This window comes from Lotus japonicus, chromosome 4 (genome assembly GCF_012489685.1).
Source record: "Lotus japonicus ecotype B-129 chromosome 4, LjGifu_v1.2".
Lineage (NCBI taxonomy): Eukaryota > Viridiplantae > Streptophyta > Magnoliopsida > Fabales > Fabaceae > Lotus > Lotus japonicus.
Genome location: NC_080044.1, coordinates 62,050,524 through 62,060,485, shown reverse-complemented (window position 1 = coordinate 62,060,485; position 9,962 = coordinate 62,050,524). Strand labels below are relative to the sequence as shown.

Sequence of the window (9,962 nt, the reverse complement as noted above, 5' to 3'; positions counted from 1 at the left end):
AAAATCTGATGAGTGCTTGATTTGTTTCTAATTAAAAAAATGGTGTGAATGGAAAATATAGCTTCAACCCGTGTTGAAGTAAATCCATAGTATATACATTTAGGAAAAGATCTCAGCACAGTCATCGGTTACTTGGCATCTACTGATTGGTTAATATCAGAAAAAATCCTACATGGCACTCAATCCTTCATTCTTCTTATCCTACACTTTTCTCCTTATCCTTCACCCATCTCTCCTTAATCACATTGATTCTAAACGCGTTTTACATCATCTGCCGTTTCAACCTTCATTCGCGTTTACATCCTCTGCCGTTTCAATCGTGACATTCCCATTTCGCAATATCATCCTTACCAAGACTCAAAACCCACACACAAACCTGCTCCTCCATGGTATCATCGTTCTCTCTGCTTCGTCGTTCTCTTATTGATCTATTCATACTCTTGCATCTGGGAGCAACCTTCAAAGCCGGTGATGGACGGGCTGCTTGCAAGGCTACCGAAGAGGTTCCATCCGGGAGCAACCTAACGCGTACTCTCTCTCCTAACCTCAGCGCATTCTATATAGCACATCCTCTCATCGATCCCTTCCTCTCTTCCCCTTCAATCGAATCCCTCATGGCCCCTTCCAATTCCCCTTGAATCGCATCTATCTTCCCCTCTCGGTTCCTGTTTCGAATCTGTGTAACTGAGATGTTTATGGGTGGCATAGAATTGATGAATTCGACTTTGTGTAAATCGCAGGTGTTTCGTAGAAACCCTAAATCAGATTCAGGCAGATGCTCTACATTATATCCTCCATCAAGGTAAGAGCTTTGATGTTTATATAAAATCCTGTGTCTTTTAGTTAGTAAATTCCTCACAACCTAAGACTTTGTTTCATATCTGTTTTGTTATTTCAGGGAGATTTTGTTCCTTTTTTTTTTCCTTGGCTTTGCAGTATTATTTTACTCCTGACTGTATTTACTCCTGAGCCCCAACGTATTGCTTATATTTTACAACATATACAAATGATTCATACAGAAATCACTACGATCTAATTCTGAGTACCACTACTAGCAAATTATTTTAGAGCCTCCATTAGGATGTGTTTGAAACCGCAGATGATAAGTTTTATATGCTCTGTTTTGTACTTCAATTGCCAGTCCACACTACACTTTGAATTTCAATTGCTATATAGTTATGGACTAGATTCCCCTTATACTATTTCAGCCATATTTATGTTTATGATTTAACCAATCTCTCTATCTTGACATTAGACATAAGCTTGAGGATTCCCCCAAATTTTATTTTCACCATTATGCCTTAAGTGATATCAAAAATTGCAGCAAGTTGCTTTGGGGCTATTGATAAAGAATGCAGGTGAGTAACATGTTTGATAATTAGTGTTAATTAGTGGTATTCCAATTCATAATTTTTTAGTTTTGAAATGTGTGAACTGATTTTACAGGCTTTCTACCATACAAGTAGCTGACAGGATTGTGGTGATGGATAGAGGTCATGTTATTGAGGTTGGTATATTTTTCTATTATATTTTGAATACCTCAAATATTTTAATCAGTATTCTTTCTTGAGGTTTATTATCTTTCATACATGAGCCCCACTTTTTTTTTGTTTCATTAACAATGTAAAAGTTCACACACATGTTGGGCTAATTCTTCTCTAACAATTCTCATTTCTTTCTTTTTTTCACATTTCTCTGTCCACGTTTCTTGCAAAATTTCACACACATGTTGGGCTAATACTGAAGGTTGAAAAAAAAGTTAATATAATTCAAAGTGAAATCATCTTGAGCCATAAGATATTTTCTACATTACAGTGTAGCTATTGTAAGATCAAGTTTTGATCGAGTAGTACAACTCTATGTTTTGATGATTACAAGTTAACCTTTTGATATGAACAATTGTGGTACTCTAACGTGTTTTTCTGAGTGTGCTATTTACAGGCTCTGACCTCAACTCAATCTCACACAAATCACAAGCACTGTGTATAAAGAGTAACCCAAGCAACGCTTTCGCATTCACCATGTTCAGTATGAACAGTGGAAAAGCTTCAGAAGTTCTGAAGCTATACAAACTCTGATGTGGACTCAGTCGCTAGAAGCTCTGAAGATCCAGAAGTTCTGATAACCAAGAAACACTGAAGGTTCAGATGTTCTGATGGTGTAGAAGACTCTGAAGATCCAGAAGCTGAATAGTGGAAACTCTGAAGTCCAGAAGCAAGAAACTCTGAAGGCCATGTTCTTCCCTCTGAGTTCAGAATCAGAAGATACAATGGTCAGAGGATCTGTGCTTTCCCTCTGACTCTGATCAACCGGCTTCACAAGTTCCAATATGAAGTATTCCCCTGATCAGAAGTCTCCTAGGTTAAAAGGTCAAGTCGCTATCCAAGTACAAAAGCAAGTGTACCTTCCTGACGACCTACCTAACGTTCTCAGCCACAGTAGAAGCTGGATTTTCCAGAACTGCCCTCCAACGGTAGCATTTCCCATGCAACGCTCAACCCTAATCCTTGGAGTATATATAGAGGCTGAAGATTGAAAGAAGCGGTGTAGAAGTAACACATACGCGCAAGACATATTCAAAATATTCTAAGCTTTCTTTCATCTGAAATTCATTGAGTTTACTATTAGCTTTTTAGAAGCAAATCTCTTGTAAACATTTCTTTGATAAACAGTTTGTTTAGTTCCTTTAGGAGATCAAGGTTGATCGGATCCTAGAGAAGACTAAGAGAGTGAATCTTAGTGTGAGCTAAGTCAGTGTAATTGTTAGTCACTTGTAGGTTTCAAGTGCAGTTGTAACTCTTACCTGATTAGTGGATTGCCTTCATTCTAAGAAGGAAGAAATCACCTTAACGGGTGGATTGGAGTAGCTTGAGTGATTTATCAAGTGAACCAGGATAAAATCCTTGTGTGCTTCTCTATCTCTTATCTTTAGCACTTAAGTTCTCGAAAGATTTGTCAAAATCTTTAAGGTGGAAGTTTTGTACTGAAAACGTTATTCAAACCCCCCCTTTCTACCGTTTTTCATACCTTCAATTGGTATCAGAGCGCAAGTTCTGATTACCACACCTAACAGTGTTCAGTGATCCGGGCCGGTGTGAAAAACAATGGCTGCCACCACCAGTGAAACTCAAAGAGATGGTTACAATGCAAAGCCTCCTATGTTCGACGGTCAAAGGTTCGAATATTGGAAAGATAGACTGGAAAGTTTCTTTCTGGGTTTCGATGCAGATCTCTGGGATATTATTGTGGATGGCTACGAGCGTCCAGTTGATGCAGATGGCAAGAAGATCCCAAGGTCAGAGATGACTGCAGATCAAAAGAAGCTGTACTCACAACATCACAAAGCAAGAGCAATTCTTCTAAGTGCTATTTCCTATGAAGAGTACCAGAAGATTACAGATCGTGAGTTTGCTAAAGGCATTTTTGAATCTCTGAAGATGTCTCATGAAGGAAACAAGAAAGTCAAAGAATCAAAGGCATTGTCTTTGATCCAAAAGTATGAATCCTTCATCATGGAGCCAAATGAATCCATTGAAGAAATGTTCTCCAGATTTCAATTGCTTGTAGCTGGCATACGACCTCTCAACAAGAGCTACACAACAAAAGATCATGTCATAAGGGTCATCAGGTGTCTTCCTGAAAGTTGGATGCCTTTGGTGACTTCAATAGAGCTCACGAGAGACGTTGAGAATATGAGTTTAGAAGAACTCATCAGCATTTTGAAATGCCATGAGCTGAAGCGCTCAGAGATGCAAGATCTGAGGAAAAAGTCCATAGCCTTGAAATCCAAATCTGAAAAGGCTAAGGTTGAGAAGTCAAAGGCTCTTCAAGCTGAAGAAGAAGAATCTGAAGAAGCATCAGAAGATTCTGATGAAGATGAGCTGACTCTGATCTCCAAGAGACTCAACCGCATCTGGAAGCACAGGCAGAGCAAGTTCAAAGGCTCTGGAAAGGCAAAAGGAAAGTATGAGTCCTCAGGCCAGAAGAAGTCTTCAATCAAGGAAGTCACATGTTTTGAGTGCAAAGAATCTGGGCACTAAAAAAGTGATTGTCCAAAGTTGAAGAAAGACAAGAAGCCAAAGAAGCACTTCAAGGCCAAGAAGAGTCTGATGGTGACATTCGATGAATCAGAGTCAGAGGATGTTGACTCTGATGGTGAAGTCCAAGGACTCATGGCCATTGTCAAAGACAAAGGAGCAGAGTCAAAGGAAGCTGTTGACTCTGACTCAGAATCAGAAGGAGATCCTAACTCAGACAATGAAAATGAGGTATTTGCTTCTTTCTCTACCTCTGAACTGAAACATGCTTTGTCTGATATCATGGATAAGTATAACTCTTTATTGTCTAAGCATAAAAAGTTGAAAAAGAACTTATCTGCTGTCTCCAAGACTCCTTCTGAACATGAGAAAATTATTTCTGATTTGAAAAATGAAAATCATGCTTTGGTAAATTCTAACTCTGTGCTTAAGAACCAGATTGCTAAGTTAGAAGAAATTGTTGCCTGTGATGCCTCTGATTGTAGAAATGAATCTAAGTATGAAAAGTCTTTTCAAAGATTCCTAGCTAAAAGCGTGGATAGAAGCTTAATGGCTTCAATGATCTATGGCGTAAGCAGAAATGGAATGCATGGCATTGGCTATTCTAAACCAATTAGAAATGAGCCTTCTGTGTCTAAAGCTAAATCCTTGTATGAATGCTTTGTTCCCTCTGGTACCATATTGCCTGATCCTGTACCTGCTAAAGTTGCTAAACATCCTCTTAAAAAGGGATCTTTCTCTATGACTAAATATCATGCAAATATTCCTTTAAAATATTATGTTGAGACACCCAAGGTGATCAGAACCTCTGGGGTAACTAACAAAAGAGGACCCAGAAAGTGGGTACCTAAGGACAAGATTATCTATGTTGCAGATATCCTTGATAGCTCCACTGAAACACCAATCATGGTATCTGGACAGTGGATGCTCGCGTCACATGACGGGAGAAAAGCGTATGTTCCGAGAGCTGAAACTTAAGCCTGGAGGCGAAGTTGGCTTCGGAGGAAATGAAAAGGGTAAAATTGTTGGTACTGGTACTATTTGTGTAGATAGTAGCCCATGCATTGATAATGTTTTATTGGTAGACGGCTTAACACATAACTTATTGTCTATAAGTCAATTAGCTGACAAGGGTTATGATGTTATATTCAATCAAAAGTCCTGCCGGGCTGTAAGTCAGATCGATGGCTCTGTTCTATTTAACAGCAAGAGGAAGAACAACATATATAAGATCAGATTATCTGAGTTGGAGGCTCAGAATGTGAAGTGCCTTCTGTCTGTTAATGAAGAGCAGTGGGTATGGCATAGACGGTTAGGGCATGCCAGTATGAGAAAGATTTCTCAGCTGAGCAAGCTAAACCTTGTCAGGGGCTTACCCAATCTGAAGTTCGCTTCAGACGCTCTTTGTGAAGCATGTCAGAAAGGCAAATTCACAAAAGTCCCTTTCAAGGCAAAGAATGTTGTCTCAACCTCAAGGCCGTTGGAACTTCTGCATATCGACCTTTTTGGACCAGTGAAAACTGAGTCTATAGGTGGCAAGAGATATGGGATGGTTATCGTTGATGACTATAGCCGCTGGACATGGGTAAAGTTTCTAACCCGCAAGGATGAGTCTCATGCTGTGTTCTCTACCTTCATTGCTCAAGTGCAAAACGAGAAGGCTTGTAGGATTGTGCGTGTCAGAAGTGACCATGGTGGAGAGTTTGAGAATGACAAGTTTGAGAGTCTGTTTGATTCCTATGGAATTGCACATGATTTCTCTTGTCCCAGAACTCCTCAACAAAATGGTGTTGTTGAGAGGACGAACAGAACTCTTCAGGAGATGGCTAGAACCATGCTCCAAGAAACTGGCATGGCTAAGCATTTTTGGGCAGAGGCAGTAAATACAGCATGTTACATTTAGAACAGAATCTCTGTGAGACCAATTCTGAATAAGACTCCTTATGAATTGTGGAAGAACATAAAACCCAACATTTCTTATTTTCATCCTTTTGGCTGTGTTTGTTATGTTCTCAATACTAAGGATAGATTGCATAAATTTGATGCTAAGTCTTCTAAGTGTCTATTACTTGGTTATTCTGATAGATCTAAAGGTTTTAGATTTTATAATACTGATGCTAAGACTATTGAAGAATCTATTCATGTTAGATTTGATGATAAGCTTGACTCTGACCAGTCAAAGCTAGTTGAAAAGTTTGCAGATTTAAGCATTAATGTTTCTGACAAAGGCAAAGCTCCAGAGGAAGTTGAGCCAGAGGAAGATGAACCAGAGGAAGAAGCTGGTCCCTCTAACTCACAAACTCTGAAGAAGAGCAGAATCACTGCAGCTCACCCTAAGGAATTGATTCTAGGCAACAAAGACGAACCAGTCAGAACCAGATCTGCCTTCAGACCCTCTGAAGAGACCTTGCTGAGTCTGAAAGGATTGGTGTCCTTAATTGAACCCAAGTCCATAGATGAAGCTCTTCAGGACAAGGATTGGATTCTGGCCATGGAAGAAGAATTGAATCAATTTTCCAAGAACGATGTTTGGAGCTTAGTGAAGAAGCCTGAGAGTGTCCATGTTATTGGAACGAAATGGGTATTCAGAAACAAGCTGAATGAGAAAGGAGATGTAGTCAGAAATAAGGCAAGGCTAGTTGCTCAAGGCTACAGCCAGCAGGAAGGAATAGACTACACTGAAACATTTGCTCCAGTAGCAAGACTGGAAGCAATCAGACTGTTGATCTCTTTCTCAGTAAATCACAACATAGTTCTACATCAGATGGACGTAAAGAGTGCCTTCCTAAATGGTTATATCTCAGAGGAAGTCTATGTTCATCAACCCCCAGGTTTTGAAGATGAAAAGAAACCAGACCATGTGTTCAAATTGAAGAAATCACTCTACGGTCTGAAGCAAGCTCCCAGAGCATGGTATGAGAGACTTAGCTCATTCCTTCTGGAGAATGAGTTTGTAAGGGGTAAAGTAGATACAACTCTTTTTTGCAAGACTTATAAAGATGATATCTTAATTGTGCAAATTTATGTTGATGATATTATATTTGGTTCTGCTAATCAATCTCTATGCAAAGAATTTTCTGAGATGATGCAGGCTGAATTTGAGATGAGTATGATGGGAGAATTAAAGTACTTTCTGGGAATACAAGTTGATCAAACACCAGAAGGAACATATATCCATCAGAGCAAGTACACTAAAGAACTTCTGAAGAAGTTCAATATGCTGGAATCTACAGTGGCCAAGACTCCAATGCATCCAACATGCATTCTGGAGAAAGAAGATATAAGTGGTAAAGTATGTCAGAAGCTCTATCGTGGCATGATAGGTTCACTTCTATACTTAACTGCATCTAGGCCAGACATACTATTTAGTGTTCATTTATGTGCTCGATTCCAATCAGATCCAAGGGAAACCCACTTAACTGCTGTTAAGAGGATCCTAAGGTATCTGAAAGGCACCACTAACCTTGGCTTGATGTATAAGAAAACATCAGAGTATAAGCTTTCAGGTTATTGTGATGCTGATTATGCTGGAGATAGAACAGAGAGAAAAAGTACTTCCGGAAATTGTCAATTTCTGGGAAGCAATCTAGTCTCATGGGCAAGCAAGAGGCAATCAACCATTGCACTATCAACTGCAGAGGCAGAATATATCTCAGCAGCAATATGCAGCACTCAGATGCTCTGGATGAAACATCAGCTGGAGGATTATCAGATCCTTGAGAGCAATATCCCAATCTATTGTGATAACACTGCTGCAATCTCATTGAGTAAGAATCCTATCCTACATTCAAGGGCAAAGCACATTGAGGTAAAGTATCACTTTATTAGAGATTATGTACAGAAGGGCGTACTTCTTCTGAAGTTTGTTGATACTGACCATCAATGGGCAGATATCTTTACAAAGCCCTTAGCAGAGGATAGATTTAATTTTATTCTGAAAAATCTAAACATGGACTTTTGTCCAGAGTGAAGATGGATCAGAACCTCTGACTATGATACTTCTTGATCAGAAGATGTCTAGTCCAGAAGGTAACTCAATCAGAGTGTGTGTGCCCACTGGTACTGACTCTGAAGCTGAGACAACAACACGTGTGTCAGAATTTCTGATGCATAGTTCCTTGTGCCCGTGTGACAGTCTGTTATGATTGCGTGTAGATATGCTTATCTCCTGTGTGTGATTTGTGTATTTTACTGTTACTATCTATCTTTAATTTTCAGCCGTTGATCTTAAAGTGCTTTTTGAATCAACAACGGTTATTTGATAAAACCCACTATACACACACGTTCTCTTTCACTTCCGGTTTTCACTCTCGCTCTCTCTGCTTTTCAAAACCGCCTTTTTCTCGATTTCTCTCTCGATCTCTCTTCATCTTTCAACCTTCATCTTCTACCTCAAACCTTCAACCTCTTCAAAATGGTAAGACAAACCAGAAGATCTAATGCAGATGCACCTCAGTTCCCTCACATGGTAGTTGGTCTAGCAACGGGTCAAAGGGGCTCTGAGAACCCGGCACAAGAACAAGTTCAAGCTCAAGAGCAGATTGTTCCAATTGCAGAACGGGGCTGTGCCGTTCACTGCGTATTTGCTCCTGAGGAACTTCAAGTCCTGGCAGAATGGAGATTCGACCTCGACAACCTGGCTGCAAATGGGTATGATCTTCGTCCTGAAGTCCAAGCTCAAGGTTGGGGAAACTACTTCAACCGACTTCGAGGACCGGTGTATGAGAAACTGGTAAAGGAATTCTGGAAGCACGCAGACTGCGATGATACTCAGGTGGTCTCTCACATTCTTGGCAGAAAGATCATCATCACGGAGAAGTCATTCGTGAATCTGCTAGGTGCAGACACTGCTTATGGGTATCGGTTCCAATTCACTGAGTCGAAGCTGAAACCCAGCACCAAAGACAAAACCAACCAGGCCCTGTACACCACTTACAAACCGGGCAAGACGAGTTACAAGGTGATGGACCTTCACCCCAAACTCAGGATCTGGCACAAGATCCTGCTCAACTGCATAAACCAGAGACCGAAGGGCAGTTCCCCAGACTACATCAACTTCAACCAGAAGGCGATGTTGTTCTTCATCCAAGACAAGAGGAAGATCTGCCTTCCCTACTTCCTGTTCTCCTACTTGAAGGAATGTATCCGGAAGTCTAGGACTATTGCCTCCATCAAGTCAGCAATCAAGTATATCCCCTTTGGGAGACTGTTGTCTGATCTCTTGATTGAGAGTGGCCTCATTCAAGATCTGATCAATGCTGGTTGCACAGAGGATTTGAGCACCATTGTCAGTGATGTCTTCACTGCAAATTCTCTGAAGAAGATGGGTTTGGTCCAGAAGAAGATTGCTCCTGCTCATGAAGACACATCTTCTGAGATCAGAAGCAGAAGGATGCCTCTGAATGACTACCCTCTGTGGACTCAAGCAGACAATCCTGACGCCATCAGATGCTATGTTGAAGACCTAAGGGCTCAAGGATTCGAAATTGATCTTGATGAATTCTTCAGCAGACTGCCGCCAGCTCCAGAGTTTCCTTCTCCTCCCAAGAAGAAAGCTCAGAGGAAGATGGTTCTGGAAGAATCCTCAGAGGAATCTGATGTCCCTCTGGTCAAGAAGACGAAGAGAAAGCCTGATGATGGTGATGACAGTGATAGTGAGGATGGTCCTCCAAAGAAGAAGAAGAAGAAGGTCAGAATCGTGGTGAAGCCTACTCGGGTGGAACCAGCTGCTGAAGTGGTCAGAAGGACTGAACCTCCTGCCAGAGTGACTCGATCATCAGCACATTCAAGTAAGCCTGCACTTGCTTCTGATGATGATTTGAATTTATTTGATGCACTCCCTATTTCTGCTATGCTCAAACACTCCTCCAATCCCCTCACTCCTATTCCTGAATCCCAGCCAGCCGCACAAACCACCACTCCACC

At 40.7% G+C, this 9,962-nt stretch overlaps 1 long non-coding RNA gene across 1 annotated transcript; it reads left to right on the top strand.

Annotated features, from left to right (window-relative positions):
* Window positions 1-363: 363 nt before the first annotated feature.
* LOC130714779 (uncharacterized) lies at window positions 364-1,501 on the top strand. Its single transcript, XR_009011417.1, has 3 exons — window positions 364-802; window positions 1,256-1,358; window positions 1,467-1,501. It is a non-coding gene; the product is annotated as an uncharacterized LOC130714779 (long non-coding RNA).
* The last annotated feature ends 8,461 nt before the right edge of the window (window positions 1,502-9,962 follow it).